Below are 21,736 nucleotides of genomic sequence, written 5' to 3'. Positions count from 1 at the left end.
GCAAATAAGATTTTTGGAAGATTGCCTACGTTGAGAAAACGGATTAACGCGTGAAAATAGCGAGAAAATTTATTGGCTCACAGACTACGTCGCGGAAGATTGAAGCACCCCGTTGGTCTGGATGGAAAGATCGTCTCTTTGGATTTTCCTTTTCCTTTCCGTGTTCTTTTTTTTTTTTTTTTTTCTTTTTCCTTTTTCTTGAACATTTTTTTTCTCTCCTCCCTTGCGCGAAATCTGATTGGCTGAGTGGATTTTGCATTGGGACGCGAATGACTCGCGAACATCCATTAAATTATGGGAGACGAGATGACGAGGGGTGCCTCCTCCACCCCTGCCCCTGCCCTTCCACCTTCCCCCCGTTTTCGGTGCGGTGCAGAGTTTGGAGGTGAGATGGAAAAATAAGGGTGGAAAATGTCGCGGGATGAAGGGTAGGGGGAGTGGGAGACACTTGGCAGGGGAATGTATTTGCAATAGAATATGAAATTTATCGTCACCTTCCCGTCTATTATAAAGCCCATCTACATTTACTGCTCTATCGTAAAACTAATGACGTTCCGGGCTGAAAAATACAGTCACCGAACCTCCGCCTTACAGGCGCCGCCTGGAACTATTATTTTTTCGCTACATTTCGGGGCGGGTCTTTTCTTCCTATTCCTCTCGTCCTATTCTTCCTTCCGTCCCTGTTTTCATCCTCTATCCTGCACTCAATCCCCCTACAGAAACCCATCGTTTCGCTACCCTCTCAACTCTCGAAACGGCAGCTAGACAGACGGATGGATAGCTCTAAAGAGATATAACTTGGACCTTTAAACATAATTCTTGTACTCGATGAGTCTGTCTGGATCCTCTTCCGATATATACATACCTATGACGTCTCTGCTTTTTTTTTTTTACCGTTCTTTGGTAATCGTTACGAAATCGAATAACTCCCGTTTTCACGCCGTTTTCGTACTTGGGTAAAATATCACAGCTCCTCTTTCTTCGTTGTTATAAACATTGGCGATTATCATTCTATTTTAAAAATATTCTTTATGTTAAACAATAGTACTTGGCGTGAACGACACAACTTTTGCGACGAGAAAACTTGAAGAAACTGTGGTAAAAAAAAAAATTATCAACATACACGAAATTTGTCTTTTAAACTTTTCCGTCTTTCTGTACCTGCACCTACTAAAGAAGTTACAGAACAAAATTATGCAGAGTCGGTTTACCAGCAGCATACAACTTGTTTGAATAATTTGTTTACACAACCGCTTAGTATAAAAGTACGTTTTGAAGTGATAATTTCTTGCCTATTGACACATACTTTCGAAAGCTCGCATGCGACTTTTCACATCTAAAGCAACCGAAGTGGAAAAATACGCTTCATTTCGTATACGTGGATCGTTTTAATGAAAAAATCGAAGAATCCATTCAAACGAGATATCATGAGATAAATTTCACCTCTAGCCCAGCGTTCACAATTTAGTAGGTCGAGAGGCTTGAAGAGCATACTTTTTTCCTGTATTTTTTCGGAATTAAGGATAAATTGACAATGAAAGGTACGAGTGGGTCGTTTCGATTCGTCGCATGCATCGTTGCTCCAGTGCCAGTTTGTTGTTGATACTTTAAGCACGACGATGGGAAACTGTACGGTATTTTTAAAATTTTGAACGATTTTGTATTGAAAAATTGCACCTTACTTCGTCAAAAGTTGCAGATTAGGAATATTTCGTTCGTCCGCTTTACCCTGTAATAATTAACGGCGACTATGCGTAGCCAGCTGCCTGCCGCAAACAGTGGTGATTAATCACGATTGGGTTGCCATAGGGTGGCTCCTAAGCTTTTCCGTAATCTATGTAGACACCTTGTCTGATCGTCGAACTTGACAGGCTCTTAGACCCGGGAAAGCCCGCAACTGGCCAATAAATAATGTATATCAGGTAAAATCCGTGTGCAGAGAGTGTGGCGTCTAAGCGATGAAAAATACACCATCAATCCGGCCGCGTGTTTCCCGGTTCACATAGAATCTCGCGTTAGCTTGCGGCTGATGGTTAATTAATCTACCGTCAAACGCAGCGCACCCTTTATCCCGAAACGGAAAAAGAGAATCTAGAATTTTCCCGTAACCGCGAATTGCGATTGATTCGTCCAATGTATACACTTATACATATATCTCCCGATTCGTTGGCACACTGGTCGAAATCGTCATCGGAAGGGACCCAACGACCATTTTGCGCTCGAAGCATTTCATCGGGGATTAATATAAGGGATCGTGAATTGTTTATATGGTATGAAATTGCTCCGGTTGAATAATTGTTATTTTCGTTGAATAACGAGGCGATATTCGTTCACGAGTTGTTCAACGTTCGTTTTATATTCTGCGCAGTAGATATTCGTTGGAAATGTCGGCTAGTAATCTCTTTTAATGAAAAACACGGGAACGGTTAAGATAAATATTAATCTCCACTGAATTAATTGAGCCTATATCCTTTTAACATGTAAATTCCCGGTATACGTACGTATACTGTTATGAATGTGTGGAAGGATGAATTTTCTAAATCAGAACTCTCGCGCGATCACTTGAAATGCCACGAGTTTGATCGATGTTTGAAAAATGGTATTTCTATCCAGCTCGATTGATCGGCGATGAAGAAATGACGCATCAGTGATGTCCGCGCGTATGATAATAATGGAAGAATTTTCCCAGATGAATATGCTATATTCTGTTCGACTATGTCAAGTCGGGTTACGTTCAAATTACTCCCGGTGCACATCCCATGTTCAACCAACCTCAAGAGCTCATTATGAATTATTGACCATTTGAATTATTGATGCTTTCATTAGGTGAATCTGAACATGAACCGGAACCGTCTAGATTTCTGATATATGTATTTCCATCTAGGAAATGAACTTTTATATAAAAAAAAAAAAATCATTCAGGAAACGGTTTATCGCAGTACAGATCTATATGTGCGTAGCTTTTATAGATCGTAACTAACCGATATGCTTGGCGAAAACTTCATCATTCTTTCAACAAGTATGATATCTGGCAGCTTCTTCTGGGGAAATGAAATTGCACGAAGAAAAAATATGAAAGAATGTATGCAAATCCAGAAGAAAAGTTCAAGCTAAACCTACCAAGGAAGAAAAAGAGAGAGAGGAAGAGAAATAACGAGAGATAAAACATAAAATAAAAAATAATACCTCTCGTGTATCGAAGTCCTTAAATTCAATATAATTTTCTTCTTCGCGACCCTTGTTTGTCAACTTCACGGAAAATAAACGACGCGTTAAACAGATATTGATAGTATTCGGGTACCAGACTCCGAGTCGGGTACAACCTGGGTAAGGCGATAATGGACTCGATTTTTGGCTACGGTGTTCACCGTTCCGTAACCAACGGCGATCGATCGAGCTCGGAATGATCGTAACTGCCGCAGGATTCCTTCACTGGCTAAAACCTGTCTACAGGTTCAACCTTTCATACGTAAACTGTGAAAAATCGGCATTGAAGGTTAAATCCGCCGAATTTTGCCGATCAACGTCCGATGGTGTTAGATTTACACCCAAAAATATGTTTTACGGAGGAAGAAGGAGATATTTCTGTTACCGGCTGCAAGCCGTCTTGCTTTCACCTCCGAAACAAAATGCCTGCGAGACAGCCGGCAAGGCCCTCGCTACACTCTCAAAATACTTTCGGGATGTTTCTTAGAGCTTTTTCCGACGCGTTTCGACCGTGCGTGCGCCAATTTTCACCCCAGGTCCGGGGTTCGTATGTTTGCAGGGGTGGGATTTATTTATCTCCTGTCGAGGAAGGGAAAAAGTGAAAAGTCCCTAGAGTGTAACATCTCACACAGTTTGTCGAATTTCCACAGCCTACTATACTTACCTTTTCGGTGTATTTTTTTATTTTATTTTTTATTTTTATTTTGCTTTTTATTTATCTAAAAGTGGCAATAAAACTCTTTCCATTTTACACGTCAAACCTTCTTGCTTCACACTAGATTTCACATAAATCAATCTCTACAGCATTATTATCTGAAAAAGTGCTAGTCAGACTTTATCGTCCCGGTCGATTTTGGTTCTCTACTTTAATTCGAAATCATCGATTCTAAGTAGTAATCAGTACAGTATACATGGGCAGTCAAGAAAGCAAGAAGATAAATGAAAAAATTGTTATACTTGCGTTTTTTACTTTAACCATAAGTATAAGTATAATTCATTACGATTTCACACCAAACACGGCTATACAATGTTGAAAAATTAGTTCCGGTATCGTGATTCTTGCGAAAGTATAGTTTCTCGATTCTTATAGTAATTCGCGTACAGCAACTTGGAGACATCCAATGACTGCGAATTGAATCCTCGCCAAACTTCGTCGGTACATAACCACTGTCCAGTATTCAATGCGGTTTAAAAATGGAAAAACAATTCCACAAGCGATTGAATTATTTGATGCGTATTTTCTTCCAGTTATTTAGAAAAAAGCGAAGCTTTGTGTGAACTGTTTTAGTGATCCGCGATATCGGCTGCAGTATCAGTTATGTATCAGTCTTTAAAACATGCCGAGATACATTTTTATAGATATAATATGTACACATTGTGTATATATGTATACATATAATAGTTTTGCCCCTTCGAATATTCGTCTCTTTTTAACAGCATGAAGAAAGTTGAGTTCTATTGACAGTCGTCTAAATCACGCGCCTCGTGTAACTTTCTTTTCAACTTCCGCGGCTGTCTCCTACTGGAGAAAAGTATTTCCTATGTTCGTTTTTCCGTAAGTTTTTTTTTTTTTCTTGTTCTTTTTTTTCTGGTGTTATTTCATTCCTTTTTTTCCTTCGAAGATTGAAAAATAGGAAATAAAACCTGCGGTCGACCGAGTCGCGGTGGCCAAGTTTTCTATATTACTTCGTAAGAAAGGCTGTGTGGATGGAACACGAAGTGTTGATATACAATAGCTTGAAATTCCATACCGGTTTCACATCCTCTCCCAATCAGTTTCGACAATTTGGAGATAAGGACGTAGAATAAGAAAGTCTGGACATCAAGTTGTCCCCCGAAACTCCGGAGTCCACCCCTGGTAGGGAATTTCGTTTGAAACTCAAACCCCGTCCTCGCCTCAACGTTCTTTACTCTATCGAGCGGATTCCGGTTGCAGATTCAGATTATCTCGCCGAATTCCACAAGAGTTCTGGATTTTCAAGTATTTTCATTTGATATTGGAGATTTGGACAGGCATTTATTTTCAGTAATGAGCCGCTCTTGTGTACATACAATTATATATATAATTATATATATATATGTATATGTATATGTAGCCGGGCATCACAAAACTTTGGAGCAGAAGAAGGAATTTAATTAATTGGCGATTTGACATGATATCATTGGGTCGGATTTGCGCTCCTCTCGTTCCTCCTTCCCAAGGCCAATCTCTTTCCCACAAATCTCACGTTGACCGAAATCAAATTAAAACTTGCGACGAGTCTCGTTTGACAATGAGAATTTATACCTCCTGCCCTCTTCCACGTTTGTTAAAGGACACCGGAATTTCGGCCACATCTTTAACGACCATCTCCACAAACTCCCTTTGTTAGCCCGCTTGTATTCAGCTTTGTTCGGTTCGGAGACAATAATTGGACCGTCGACCGCGAACGGAAATGTACGCCTGGATTTTCGCCGGCATCGGAAAGCTCCGGCTAAGCCGCGTACATCTCGCTGACTTTTGTATGACGGTTTCACCCGGTTAATTCTCCAAGTAGGTATACCCTGTACCGTACACAGTACTTTCACTTTCACTTTCGACGAATCCCTCGACCCTTCGCCTTCTGTCCGCGCCATCCGGTCAGAGTATTTTCGCCTGAAGCATCATTTTCCCGGAGCAAATGAGGCTTGCGGTGGTCATCCTTACGGGCCACGAGCACTCCTGGAACCGATGGCAATCCTCCCGATCACCGATGGATTTCCTCCGCGTATTCGGACCACCCGAACCTCGACGAAGCTCTCGGAACACCGCCGAGAAATTGCCGAGAATCAAACCCAGTTTCCGTTAATCACTCATCTGTCTCGACAATTTTCCGTTCTTCTTCTCCCCTGACAGCTAAATATCCGCGGTAGACGCGATGTGCGTAGTATATATAATACGAGAAAATAATTCAATCGGCTGCGGTGTTCGTGAAGTTTGCAAATTTCGCAAAACCCAACAGTTTCAGGCAATTTTTATAACGATGTTGAAATTGAAAATAAATTTGATAATCCAAATTTTATTTGAGCTTGTACCGAAAAATTTATCGGTATCGCATGTACGCTTCTGGCTTCAGCTTTTGTGTAACGTTACCTAACAAGTTTCGCGAACTCTTGGATTTTATATGAAATTACAATTTGTGCAACTTCCATGCGTTACCAGTATGGAAAATTTTACAACGAGGGAAAATCATATTTATTCTCTAATTGGAGTTTGTACAAAAATGTGTAGGTACGATAGTCGCTTTAGAAATCATACTTAGAAATGTTTACTTTTTGTTGGTGTATAGTTTAGAAAAGTTGTTTACCACACGGTCAAAAATGTGATGTAGATTTTACATCTCCGTATCTATGTGAATATGCATACACCACTTTTTTGGAGTGAAATCTACATCAATTGTGGTTTATCTACTTAAGCACATTGTAACTCTTACTATTGGTTTTGTAACTCTTATTATTGGAGTTGCAAATCTTGCTACAATTGATGTAGATGCAACTCCAGAAAAGTGCTGTCCATAAATTCACCACAGTAGATGCAAAATCTACAATATTTTTCCTTCCGTAAAAATACGCTATCACGTTTGACTCAATGAACCCGGATCTACTTTTTGTTTCACTCGCTAGCAATGAATGCAGATGCATTAGATCGAAAAAATTATCATATTGGCGAACAGTACTTTTCGTTCAGTCTTAAAAAAAAAAATTCCTCGTAAAGTCCTGAACTTTAATACATAAAGTTTGCCGAAGGATGACCTGAAAAGATGAAGAAGAAGAAAAAGGAAGAAAGAATATAAATGTAAAGAAAAAGTGAAGCAAGTAATGTCGGTTGGATATGGTGAATCCGAGAAGGATCGCTTTCGCAGGAATTCGTGTTCAAGACTCCCGGAAGTACCACTGGCCTGAAAATTTCTAAAGACCAAATTTATATTCAAGCATACCTATCCCACCATCCGCGGGTAGGGAATCAGGCAGGCCGTATTGAATTTATCAAGGGCTCACCCTACTTACGAAAACGTTATCATCTCCGGAGCTGCATGCACAACAGCGGACGCGTTCATGCCGCGATTCGCATTGCAAACGGTGGTGGTGCAGACTTTTTGTAGAAATCCACTTATCCCGCAAATCCATCTCTCGCACCTCTATTACTATATTGTACATGTGTATACGTACGTATAACGCTTGTATGACGCGAGTAACGGTAAAGCGAATTGTTCATTCTCATCTTGCACCTTTACGCAGTATTATATGGTTTTCGTCCAGAGTTTAGAAAAAAAATGAATATAAAAGGGCTTGACGAGAAACATTCCACTTTTAACCCCTTTAAAACTCTTTTTCGTATATCGTAGCGGTACTCTTCTTTTTCCAACCACAATTTCTATTTCCCTCGCGGATACATTTTACGCTGAAGATGATTTAGCTCGACGTTGATTACACAATACCTGAGAAAAGCGTATTTTCTTCCGCGCGCTGTAACCCAAACGTATTTTTACTACACGTTGTAAAATTGGCCGAGAGAACGTTTTTCAGGGCGCACGACGCGCCGGAGAGTGAAAAGCATACGTCGCAATGCGTATTTGCAGCAGTGTTTGCTTTTGATCGCGAGAACGGAGTTTAGTTACGTGTTTGTCCTCAGACCGAGGCGAATTCCATTTATACCTCGATATGTACGTAGGTACATAATGCCTTAGGTTTGATGCAGCGGCGGGCTGGTCCAGGCAATTCCCGTTCTTCTCTATAGCCCTACATAGCTGCACGTCATTCATTAATCCGACGACCTGCGGAGAGTTAATGGAATTAGTTTATGGATCCCCGACGTAGATACCAACCTCGGGCCCTCGACTTCCACTCACTCGCCTTCCATTCCTACCATTTCGAGGATTCCGTATACCTTGAACCTCGCCTGCAGGGTGCTACGAGCAATTTCTTCGGCGTCGAGCGGATGAACCACATGTACAAGCATACCTACATGAGTACAACCTATATAATGTATTCGTGTCAGGAACAATGCCGGGTAAATTCACACGGAATGATTGCGCAATAATTAAATCTCTGCCGGAAATACCGAGCCGATGCCTCTCGCTATTATACAGAACTTGCTCCGCATGTCATCGTCAATTTTTTCACGACATTCTCGAGGCCGCCGAGGCTTATTCTCCTTTTTTATTCCCCCTGATCCGCCCGTCCCTCGGTCGCTCTTCTCTTACGTAATTACGTTATGCAATTTTTATTCTTATCTTTTTCCACCCTCCATCCTTCCCCGTCGTATCTTCCACTCCGATTATAATCCATCCCCTGAAAAGTACCCGTCGTCGTCTGCATGATGTCCGTCGTTCTTGGTTCACATTGTGCAGGAAAAAAAAAGTTATTAAAACAGAGTCGCAGGACGGGAGTGAAAGTTGAATTGCCGATGCTCGGGGCTCTCGAGGGCTGCCCAAATACGGCCATCGTGCGTGTTTGCCAATGGGAACAAGAAGATGATCGGTCCGTCGCTTTTAGGGCGCTACTGTTGTATAATATACAGGGATAATCCGATAACGCCAAGCTTCGGGAGCAGTCCGGAACAGTTCGTGACCCTCGGGTGTGTTTCCAGAATTGACTTCGGGTTAATTCACCGAGAGCGGAAAGAAGATACCCACCGATAGCTTAGCCAACCTAAATCACTGCTGCCGCCCGTCAACCACCCCCTTTCCCCATCACGAACCACCATCGCGGTGGTGAAATTCAGTTTACTCACAGATTTCGTGAATTTGCGTTACCGCGTATAAACTTCAACTGCGCCACTGCACTATTTTTAGTACCAGCACTTCCTCGTTCGAAATAATAAACAGATTCGTTGTTGCCTTAACCCTTCAAAGGGACATTTTTCTACTGAACAAATTTCGAAAATCATAGCTGATCTCTTCGGTAGAAATTTTTTTTTTTTTTTCAAAAAACTAGCATACGGAAAATTCTGGGAAAAATATGTATATTTTAAAAATATGCATAGAGAATAGGTAAAAAAAATTTCAGAGCCTTGGCCTGTTTACGGTATACAAGAAAACACTGATTTTTTTTAGAAAAAAACGAATTTTTTCGCTTCAATTCTTCGTAACGAACATATAAATAAATAAATTATCACAATTTTGCCTGAAATTTTTATGCCTCAGACAGTCCAGAGCCTAAAAAGTGTTTACGCGCGTATAAAAAGTGCAAAAATATATTAGAAATATGAAAAAAACTGAGACTAATCAGGCGGGACGTATACGTCTCACTGCCCCTCAAAGGGTTAATTCTCAATTTACTCGCTTATGTCTCACACGATTCGATTAGGTAGTTCAAAAGAAAACACAACCTCTGGCTTACTTTTTGATCTTTTTTATTTCAAATATGTTTGTTACGTTGAAAGCTACACGGTGTTGAAAGAAACTTGACCACTATTCATCATAGATGATTATGTACTTAAATAAGTAAATAATGTATTTGAACCTCGGCCCGGAATATCCGCCCTACCAACGACAGTATAAATACCGTAATATCGAAATACCTCATGCGATACGCGATCGGTAAGGTTTATTTGTCAATTGGTAGCCACGCGTCACGTTTGCTCAACGCCAGGTAACGAGCTTCTACAGTTTAAACGGTTTCGCCGGCAAAACTGTTTGCCCATCACACTGCACCGCGTTGCTTTATTCGAAACTGCGTTCGTTGATGCGCTGAAACTATCTCGAACGTAGAGCCCCGTATGTAACGCTCCGATAAGCATTTACTGCACGGTCACATGCAATTTAAATTCCGCAGTCACGATTGCGTTAACGAACCCACAACTATAAACGTCGAGGTTGAAATTATGCGGGATGTTGGCGGATTTTGAATATAGCTTTTCCATCCCGTTATCAAGGTTGAAAAATGACAAGCTGAGGGTTCGGTTTTAACCCGGGTTAGCGGCTCGGGGCACGCTAATCCAACGGTGACATCATCGTGACCGGAGTAGACGATGATAACCGAGTTTTTATCCATACGTAACGACACGCAGGGCATTTTTTCTTACCTAGGTACATTATTAAAATAGAGAAAGTTTCAGATCAACTTCTGCATCCCTTGAAAGTTTTTCGATAAACTCATATCGCTATAGGTTTTACCGTAATCCCTGCCGTTCGGTCGATTTATTACCCAAGAATATAAAACGTCCGTATGGAGAACTTGTGATTATCCGTATACATATATAATTTTATTAGCCACGTATAAAATGTTTTGTCGTATATTTGTCGATCGTTTTCTATAGCATATAATATGGGATATTTTTAACCCAGTAGCTTTTTATCACATCTCTCTGCTCTCCTTTGGACGTACCTATAATTACTATCCTATAATACGTTATTTGACGACTGCGTGCAAGTCAGGCGTGTAATTAACGAGATGGACACTTTATTACCGCAGGTTTATGCGTTGCGAACTCGCGTGCAAAACCCCGCGGCGCGTGTCAGACGACCGAAGAGATTTCCTCGACAACGTGTTTACATCCACCCCCCGCGAACAAACGCGTGTACGAGAAGCATATGCCCCTTGGATGAGATACGGCACAGGGTGGATGGATTTGAAGATGGTCCTCTCACGGTTATTATATCCAACTAAACCCGTCGAGCAGTGGTCACAATTTCTCGTTGCGAGTGCGTTGCTATAGTTACACAATGAAATGGCCGGCTCGAGCAGCAAGGGGTTGGAGACGTCGGGGGTATCGACCGGTAACTGCAACAGACGGACGCAGCTCTCGGTGGTTGGGTAACTCGAAAAAAGTTGAAGAGAGAGAAAAAAAAATTTCAGACCTCTCCGCGCACCCCCGAAATAAATGTAAAAAACAGAAGAATCGAGCAAGTTGAAGTATGAGGGGGGGAAAAAAAAAAAAAAATAAAAAACGGTTGTCAAAGAGGGAGATAATTAGATAAATCGCCTTTGAACAGGAACAATTAAATGGTACAGTTTCACCGAACGAAGTACAGATCCTGGCTTTCGCTAATTGGCCGAACGTTTATCGGTTGGTTACTTCGCCTTGATAGCTCGCATCGTCTACCGTGTAGATCCCCCTCTAGTGTACACGTGTTATGTCTTTGTGTACGTATGCAGAGGTTCAAGAGGGTAGTATAAAGTAACTTTGACAAGCCGCGGTTAAGAGTAGCGATTCGTTTTATACGTAGTAGCCATTTTTTTTTTTTTTTTCTCTTCAATTGAATTAAATTTACAGCGAGCCAACGATGAAAAAAATACGTAGCAATAAAACGAACGAAGCTTCGTGCCCCCTTAAACTCACTTAATTAAGATTAACAAACTCAATCTTTTTGTCGAGATTTCTAAATATTTGGACGCAATTAAAACATACTTTACTTTATAATCATAATGTCACGTGTCTCACAGTCGATATGAAACGCCCGAAATCCGAGTCATTATATCGTTATATTATCATTATCATCATTATCATTATGATATCATTATATCCAACGAGATCAAAAATTTATTACATATATCGTTATAGTACTTATATCGATTTGTAGAATGATGTAATATTTCGTTCATTTTCATTGTTGATGATCCAAAAATTAAAGTGAACACCACGAGAATACCTCAGCCTAAATTTGCTCAGATTTATTCAGTCATTCACGAAAGTGTCTGTATTTCCTCCCATTTGTCAGAGTTAATCAGTGTAGCGATCCACTTTTCGCACTTTCTGGCTGAGAGGTGGAATCGTAAATTTGACGACGACTTGTAGACTGAGAGTTGGTGGCCATTTGACTCACCTCATTTCATAAACAAAATTTTCCATCTTACCGCACTCTCTTAACATCGCTGATAATTGATTCGGAAGTCTGTTTGGCAGCCAGTGCTGCATAGCGCGGCGGGACGGACGCGAAGGGTTGAAAAAATTAATTGATAAAAAAAATTAATTGATTTGGTTGCTGGAAAATGGCGGCAGACGGCAATAAAGACAAGCAAAAATATGTCTAATCTACGTCACACCTTAAAGGCTGGTACAAAAATAAATATTTACAGAAAGTTATCCAAATTCTATGTACAAAAGGGCAGGCAAAAATCTTGACCCGAACAGTCTGGAAGACAACTGAAACTCAATTATCAGCGATGTCAAGAGAGTGCGGTAAGATGTAAAATTTCATTTATGGAATGACGTACGTCAAATGTCACTGGCTCTTCGATTATTCTTAACATTGATTTTAACGGACTTGTGTCGTGCCGCTCAAAGCTTGGCGAAACCCTCTGAACTTTTCGATATATCTTTGCTCTTGGGCGGAATTGCCGTAGCCACCACGTCTCGTTGCAATCAGTAAAGACCCGTAATATATGTCGTTGTTACTCATTTTAGCGCCTCATTATCATTGAAGAGTCGATTCGGAAGAAAAAAAAAGCGAGCTTACGGCGTAATAAAGGGAATTAAGGAAAACAAACACTCTTCTCCGGAACTTTGAGACTCACTCTCGTAACATCATTCGTGAAAGTTTTTCGAACGGGTCAGAGATGGCCAAGAGATTCTTTCCGTACCTGGAGGTTCGCCTACAGTCGTTCGACGAGGCGCGAAAACGACTTAAAGAAGTTGATTCGACTTTAATTGGAAGTGAAGAATTTCGGCGGTAACGATCTAATCATCAAGTTTAGACTCCGCGCTGCGATACAGGGCTCAAGGCGCGGATCTAAAACCATCGAAGCGTTGCACTTCCTGATTAGAGTTACCATGTGTACGTGATTAATTATACGGATCTGTGCAGGAGCGGTGTCTCTTAACTCCGAAGGATACCGTTCTCCTCTCTCCAGAGTTGGAAATTGCTTGTTAATTCCACTACGGGCCTGAAATGACACTTGGAGCCAGCTACAAGTTTCGAGTTGATATTAGCTGAGGTACACCTACGTCATACTACCTACGTTCAATTAGGCGTCTGCGTGCACACGAAAACGCGTAACTAACTCACTTGCATGAGGACATTCAAGTAATACGCGAAGTGCCAATTTTCATAACTTTCCTTCGCCCGCTCTTCGGCTGTTATATGCGAGTATGTATATACCTATATTTAAATAGCAACCCATGCGACTCGCCCGTCAGACATTTCCGATGGTGTTAGATACATTACAAAGAAGCCTCCCTCATCTCTCCTCCCGTCCCTACCCCCCGCAGAAGGTACTTGTCAAAGATACTCCGCGTTTGAATTCTTCCCGAGCAACATCATAGCCGATTGTCATTCCATGATAAATGGAATTGATTGGATGCCTCAACCCCCTGAAATACACCCGGATCTCTTCATATTAATTTTGTTTGTTTTTTTTTCATCTTGTTCATATTTTTCACTGAATTTTGAATAAAATAAAGGTGACGTAAGATAACGTAACCCTCTTTCAGAGCTACGTAGTATTCGAACTGCCCCTTATAAACCGATATAAATTGCACGTTACCTTCGACGTCTGTATGTGACACGTGACGCGGATTGGGGACAAGGTTATTTTTTTCTTCTCCCCTCCCTTTTTCGTCCCCCGACTATCTCGCGCTGCCGCTATATTCCGCACTTTTCGATATCGTGTCTCGGAATGAATTTTCCTTGATCGATTCTTCCGCTAAGCTGTTGGGACGAATTAGGCTTTGGTAATGGGAATATGTAGCGAACTCTTTTACAGGGTAAGCATGCTTCAATCGAAGAAAGCACATCTCCTTTTCATTACGCCAAGGGATGTTTCACTCAAGGGATCATGGTGTCGATATCATTTGAAATCATTTCGTGATCACCGTAATTACACTGCGATAGTGTCAATTTTTGCTCCAGCGAAACACCTCTTGCATTGTACATTATATATAATGTGTTTTCATGCGCCTGGCCGGAAACGTGATGCTTATCTTTGATTATTATCTGCGTATTTTTAATTCAACTCGCGCGAACTTGTATTCCGTGCAGTCATCAGCGGAAGAGAGAGATAGTAACGTTTACCCCATTCGTACTTGTCTAATATGTGGTGACTACCTCGTCCAAAAACATTGACCGTCAGAGCAGAAGACCGGTCGTGGCGTAAACTTTGACTCTGATGTTTGCAGATAAGATAATATTTGTAAATAATGTCTACATTCCGAGCTGCAAACGTCAGCTGTCCCGGCTTACGCCACGATCGGTCTTCTGCTTTGACGGTCAATGTTTTTATACTAGATGGTCGCCACGTATTAGACAAGTGCGGACGAAGTAAACCGTAACTATCACCTTCTCAGAGCTTGTCGCTATGCGGAACACAAGCCCGCGCATGATCCAATACATATTGAGACCGAAACCCGGTAGGAATTGAAAGTGTGAAGAAAAGTGAAAAATTAAACGAGCTACATATTACAATTAGACGTGACGTATACCGCTCGTCTTTTCAGAGAATTTTTCTTTAAAACCTAAATAAACTTTTCAGAGAGTGCCACGGTGGAAATTCTCAAATCAATTTTTCCTGAAACACCCTAATGCATTATACATTGCACTATATGTTATACATATATGCGTTTGTAAACGTGTACACGTATCTAGACAATTCCAAGGCGATTATATTCAACGAGTGATTTATATGCCGGCTATTGTTTTAAACTTTTTACTCCAAACTTTATTGCTCCTCGCGGCAGTTGCTCCGGCAGTTTATACAATTCCGATTTACTTCGAAGTTACTTGCGAGCAAAGTATTGTTTTATCGCGTTAATCTCCTGACAATTTTCTTGGAATGGAAAACGCCCTCGGTTAAAAGTTCTTAAAATCCCCTCGTTGTACATCCGCGTGTAAGTACTTCTCTTGTTGTTACCACCGCAAAAAATCCACCTGCGGATTAGTAAGAAATTTAACTAAAGACAAATCCCTTTTGTTTACCTTTAATTACATATAACTCTCTTTCTTTTTTTTCGTCTCTTCCAGTATTCTTTCACGTAATCCTTTTTTTACTTCGCAATTTATCGACCCGCACTGAGTGAATTGGTACAATTAGTCAGCGGACGACCGATTCCAAAATCGAATTGCGTGCTGGAGTAACAACGTTAGCGTTCAACTTGAAATCGCTGCTATTCCTAATTGAAATACATTTCATTCGACGACGATGTAAGAGGTTATTTGCCAAATTAATCACTGCTTCCTTACCATGGACTTGAAAGAAGTTTCCATGCAACGCGTCATACGATCAGTGCGCAGTCGAATATCTCAGGGTTTCGGGAATATTCAGCCTACGCGTGTTCGATCGATTAGGACTAAAAGTATTTCCGTTCACAAAGAGTGCGGGCGTTGATAAAACGCATTAAATTTCACTCAATCGCATATCTCATCGGCGATTTTCGTCAACCTTACAATCTCCGGTTAGCGAAAATAGCTTAAACCCTCCGAAGGCATCCGATTAACTTTTCCCGGCTTGTTAAGCCTGCAAAGTCTTATCAGAGGAGTTTACTTTGAAGATTCGTGACTAATCGTTGTGACAGGGATCCCATTCAAGGTATACATAAGGATATCCTCTCCTCGCGGCTTCCTGGACCCTGTACAGGGAATTTCACTCTTGGGATATTCTCGCGCTTGAAGCCCTTGCCTCATGCGTGCCGAAAGAACGGAGACAAGGCGGGCGAAGCCTTCCGGTATTATAACCTTCGTCAAGATATTAACCTCGTCTTCGGAAGCAGCTTCGCGCCGGTGCAAACGAGGCTTTTCGATTATTCGAATCCGGTCAGCTTTTTCGCTCTTATCATTCCGTGGACTTGAAGAATAGTGGAACAAGCGTACATTGTCGTGAGCTAGTTGGGTGGTCCAAGAGCTGGCGCACCTGTACCCAAAAATGGGTCGGAGCCGGTGCGGAATTGTCGTCAGGCATTGAACCGCCTGCCGCATTTCTCTTTTGAGGAAAAATTACCGCATGGAAAACACGTCGAGGCGGGTAACGGTGGCCCATTCACGTCACCATGATATAACAAAGGGGCCGAGGGGAGGCTGCACGACTTCTCTTTTTCTCTCTCACCTCCTCGTTCTTCGTACGAGCTGCTGGGATATCGTTTTCATAAGCGGAAAAATGTTTCCTCGAGACGACGGCGTCGAGTCGCCGCACGTACCTCGCCTCCTAGAAACGCGCGTCGCCTCGTGTCGCGTGGCTCGGAGTTGCTACATGCAAACCGCTAAGTGAATGCATAAATTTATCTTGTTTTAGGCGCAGCAAGACCAGCAGGGCAATAAGGCAGCGCGTTTCTTTGCGCTTTATGATATTAACGGCGTCGACCGTAAATGGGCGAATAAACAGCTCGGCTCTAATACCGACAAGCGGTGGTTGTTCGCCACCCTCTGCTTCTTCTCCTCTCCTCTCGCCTCTTATACCCTTGCGGGCTTTCACCTCGGGGACCGCGATTCGATTCCCGTGCACCCTGAGCTACCGAAATGGCTGCACCACGCTTAGATTCTCTGATTTACGAGCCATATTAATAACCCATCTTCTCGACGGTCGGAGACGCGCGTCTCTACCCGTCGACATTCGAATCAATTTGCTTTCAAGGTGTGCAGATTCACTGGATATCGTTGATCTTCTTTTTTCCCCTCTTATTTCGCCCGCGGGAAACACTTTTAGCACTTTTTTCAAACCTTTGACAACTTCTATAATTTCCACCAATTATCGTACGGCGAATCGTTATTGAATTCACTTTGGCCTTCGTAGACTTGTAGAATCTTGTGAAGCGATGATGACAGACTCAATCCAGATACACCAAAAACGGTGTTCGTCGAGGGTGAAGAAAGTGGCTTGAATTTCGACTCGATCAAGCTGACCTCCAGTCTCGTCTAGATCTAGACGCGACTCGAGTACCTTTTATCTGATTTTCCTGCCATTTATGCGGATCACTGTCCACAGAGCTTGACCGCTCGGTTTATCCGGCCGGCTCTTCTTCCGCTCTTCGTAGGCATCCAGATACCGACGGACCCTTACTGAGCAACGATCAGATTTCGAGCAGCTCGACCGAACGTCCGAGGCTAGATCCAAGGCGAAGCCCGTTTATCCCGTGGCCAATCCCGGGGAGGGGATCGACCGCCTGTACTCCCCGGACTTCTTCCCCGTCGAACGTGTCCAATACCGGCGGGATTCATGCTTAATGTACTTGTATTAGGTATCGGTGAATCGCGTCTTTGTCCTATGTGGAATGTGGATTAAATTCAATAGCACATTTCCAATGGAAAATAAAAATTAAAGGGAAGAGGAACTATGCATTCGTCCGGTTATTTTGTCCCCGTAAATGCAACGATTTCGACGAGAAAGGTACAATCTGAATATACGTACAGTAATAACAGAGGACATTTGATCAACATTCATCATTTCATCGCGTTTCACTGTGTCGAAAAAATTTCGTGACAAATGTTCGCCGCCGAATGGATTTCCCCTTTAATATTCCAACTGGGTGAAAAACTGATCAATTTCTCTCTATTTATTTCTATTTTTCATTATCCGAACATCCAATTGCTGTTCTTCTTCACCTATACCATGGTCGGAAAAAATTGGGGGCGAGATGTTCACCGGAAGAAAAAGAAAAGAAAAACAAACTAAGCGAACACCTCTTTCAAATGAATCGAATCATTCCTTCGCATTTCATACAGTTCGAATTCCTCATTTTTTCAATCATTCAATACTGAATTTATCGCGTTACAGCGGGTCCGCAAGCAAAGTGTGCAGTTTAAAAAGAATCGTATAAACATTTGAAACTTCGCAATACGCCCTGGGAAACCTAAATCGCAAACGTCGCGCGGTTCGCCAGCTCGTCCTATCTTCCTAGCTCCAGGTACTCGCGGATAACTTTTTCGCGCGATTTGCATCCTGCTTTGCTACTTCAAATTGCGCTTGGTGAAACTTTTCTAGTGGGAAGTAATGTGCTAGACTTTCTCTCTCTCTCCGCCGACTTAGTTATAGTTGTAATGCAAGTACGAAGTTGGGTTATACAGACTTCACGGATGGCGCAAGCCTAGGTGCAAGTTATAATGTATCTCGCTTTGATGCAATTAACATCGTGTCATCGTGTCATCGTTTGAATTTGTCAGCGAGGCGGAGATTGAGTGTGTATAAATACACAGATTCAACGAAACAGAAAGGAAATAAAAAGTAAGCGTCAAGATTTAACGCCCCTTTCCGTTCGAAACTAAATTATGGGCACATCCCTTTGGAATTTTTTCATATTATAAAATTATATTCCTGCAGATTTATACGACAGGTTGTGGTCGGAATCTCAACGAGCTGCCAGCCGACCGGGCTGGAAAAATTATGAGAGTGAAATTAAATCTCAGCTTCGGTGTGATTTTAATTATGAAAAATAAAGACGGCAATGTTTAAGGCTCGCCTCGGTGCAATTTTCAACGACTGTCGCGGCTGCTAAAAATAAGTCCCCAAAACGACGCTTTCGTCGGTGATTTATATTCGAAAAGTTTTTCATCATTGTTCTCTGTCCTTCGTTAGTTCGTTTATTTCACGAGTCTCTTACGCGTCTGTATTACATGTCCAAGTATATCGATGCAAATTTCCTCGTGCTAAAATCTCAATTTCGCACATCGACATGCAACGTATAATAATACGACGCCCCGGCGAGGTGATACTTTGATCCCCGGCGACGAAGTATAAGATCGAAAAAGTGAATCCCATCAGAAACCCCGTAAGAGATAATGGTATCAACGAGCTGAAAATATCGACTAATCGAATGACTACGGAGAAGCAGCGAGAGTAAACGAAGGGTGAAGGCGCGGAGGAAGAATATTGTGTCATGGCTCGGGTCGACTCGGTTTGACGATCGGAGGGAATCGGGGCTGCTCGCCGAGGGTCGTGGGTCCTCGGAGGGGGTGAAAGGTCCTCTCGAGGAAATGAATTAATCTCGTTCCTTCGAGTAATTCTGAAACTATCTTCGGTTAGGTGTACATATACATGTATCCAGTTATTATCGTCAAGGATTGGCGGGTTCCTCCTCTTCGCAATGGGATTGAGATAAATCACTGACGGGGTAACGGCTCGACGGCCGCGACTGTATCGGGCGGAACTCTCGTATTCTAGGCTCGCCTTCCATCTGAAAGCAAATCCGAATCTATTGGGGTGTGTTAGGGAAGGATAGAACGGGGTTCACATATTACGACCACCAGCATCGGCGCCCAGGCCGCGCCATCCGCGACCACCACCACCACCACCACCACCGCCGCCCTTATCTTTTGTGTTCAGCATCCACCTGCAAAATTTACTTCTCCTCCACGATGACCTCTTCCCATTAGTATTTTTCATGGAGCCGGTTAACTATGCCGGTAGAAGGGGTTCCCTATTATGTTTCCTCCCTTATCGCGCAAACGTTCCATATATATTCCCACCGTATATTTTATTTCCCATTCCCAACCCCGTCCTCCGTACCAACCAATCCCACACTTTCTTTCCATTTCGGATTTAATCTGACGCCGGGTCGGATGGATACATGCATATACCTAATAGTCCTCTATATACGTACCTACATGCAACCGGCGCACCTTGTGCCGCAGATCGGGTGTTTAACCGCCTCGCTTGCACTGCCCTTCCCGACATACCTGTCCCTTTAATGAATAACCACGTCAGGCGCATCGATTTCGGCGCAATCTGTCCGCGAATCATACTCGGCGTCGATTTACTCGCAACCGGTGCACGTGCCATGTACAGGTGTGCAGGTCCGAAAGTAGGAGCACCCAATCGGGCGCTACAGAGGTATGTGAATTTGAACTGGAATATAGGGTCAATATTGAAGGTTGGCGAGTAGCGCAGACGGCGGGGGTGGGGGTGGGGGTGGGTCCCATCTGCCGACCACCGAGTGTACACTGGGTGATGCGCGGCGCCTCGACGCTTGTGCTGTGTGAGACAGGGTGGTGTGTATTGTTACGCTACGTTGGTTTGTTTGATTACGTGGTTTCGAATGACTCTCGGGCAAACATGCAGCCCCGCTACTTCCTTTATATATGTATATATATATACACTATAATATATATATATATATATATATATATATATATATATATATATATATATATATATATATATATATATATATATATATATATATATCTTGTAATACGTAGGAACGTCGCGTCGGTACGGGTTGTACTTTTATTGAAAAATGTAGACCCGTATACATATATATTATGTTTGTAATACGTACGTATACGTATAACACTCTACCGCATGAAAAGATCAGACGTATGCTTTTCTTCCGTTCCGTGCTGCAGGTTTTTTCACCTCTGGTATCACGTGATAAAATCTGCAAAATTATCGACGTCGTGATAATTATACTTCAGTGTATAGTAACTAGGAAATGGAGACAAAAAATCGTTCCAACGTTATGCTCATATTATATGTATATCTATATACTTATGTACACTCGCACGTTGTATATGTATGCATATGCATTCAGCCTCAATCCTACAATCCTTAATCACGACGCGATGTGAATCGAGTTGCGCTATATACCTTTATACGCATATTCCTTCTTTTCTGGAATAAAATACGAAGCGCCGAGCTCTCTCGGGCGGTAATTCAGGAAGGAGTGAATGAGATAAAAAAAGGGCGAAACAGTTTACATCTGAAATATCTTGAATGGTTTAAAAGACGGTTGCCTGAGGCCAGGGTAATGAATAGCCAGTGCAAACATTTCGTTTCAGCTCGAATCCTCATCTTTACACCCGGCTGTGGTAAACCTCGCCTCTGTTTGTGCGAACGTAGGCAGCCCGGCTTGGCAGACCTTCGCCTGCATAGACGTTATACACACTTGTGTCGGGTGCTTATGTACGTGCAGCCGCGTATAGCGTCCCCATTATGGATAGCGACTACCGTATCTCACCATTTCTCCTCGTCACTTCCCAGATCTGCTCCACTTACTGTCCGCTGGCTCCGAAGCGTAGCCGCGAATATGGACTCGGCTTCCCCTGCGAGGTAATTCGGAAAGCGAAGTAAAGAAAGATGGAAGAAAAAAGAAAAGAACGAAACCACGTACCGCGTTTCGTGAATTGTCATCAGTTTCACAGTTTCGGCTGCACAGCAATTTCTCGGCGAATATTTGAACCCCGTGCAAACAGAAAGGGAGAGAGAGCCAGAGAGAAAGAGAGAGAGAGAGAGAGAGAGAGAGAGAGAGAAGCGTTTATTCAAAATGTCCTGGGGCAAGGTACCCCCTAAGGACAACAATACATTACAATGTTGAGCTCTCGATAGAACGTAAGAAACAGAAACATGTAACAGCCTTATTAAAGAACACATGCTATCAGGGTGGTACTACAAACCTAGTTAACTAATGAGCTAATCCTACAAGGAACGTACATGTATGAGTCGTAATACATTGACATTTGAAAAATAAGATAATCATATATCATATGTTGAGAGTGAGAGGGAGGGAGAGAGGGAGGCAGGGAGAGAAAGTAGTAATGAAGCGTTTCTTACTCATCTGCACAGGAAACGGATGAAACGATTCGCAGGATGACACAATTATACATCCTCCACCCTGCATCATTCTACCGGTAATTTACCGTCGTTTATC

General features: G+C 42.3%; 1 protein-coding gene across 9 annotated transcripts in view; it reads left to right on the top strand.

Moving 5' to 3' along the window:
• LOC124177330 (autophagy-related protein 16-1) overlaps positions 1-21,736 on the top strand; it is a 237,098-nt gene that overhangs the window by 20,072 nt on the left and 195,290 nt on the right. The gene's annotated exons all lie outside the window — the stretch shown is intronic.

The sequence above is a fragment of the Neodiprion fabricii genome, chromosome 3, assembly GCF_021155785.1.
Source record: "Neodiprion fabricii isolate iyNeoFabr1 chromosome 3, iyNeoFabr1.1, whole genome shotgun sequence".
Classification (NCBI taxonomy): domain Eukaryota; kingdom Metazoa; phylum Arthropoda; class Insecta; order Hymenoptera; family Diprionidae; genus Neodiprion; species Neodiprion fabricii.
This window is presented reverse-complemented; position numbering and strand designations above follow the sequence as displayed.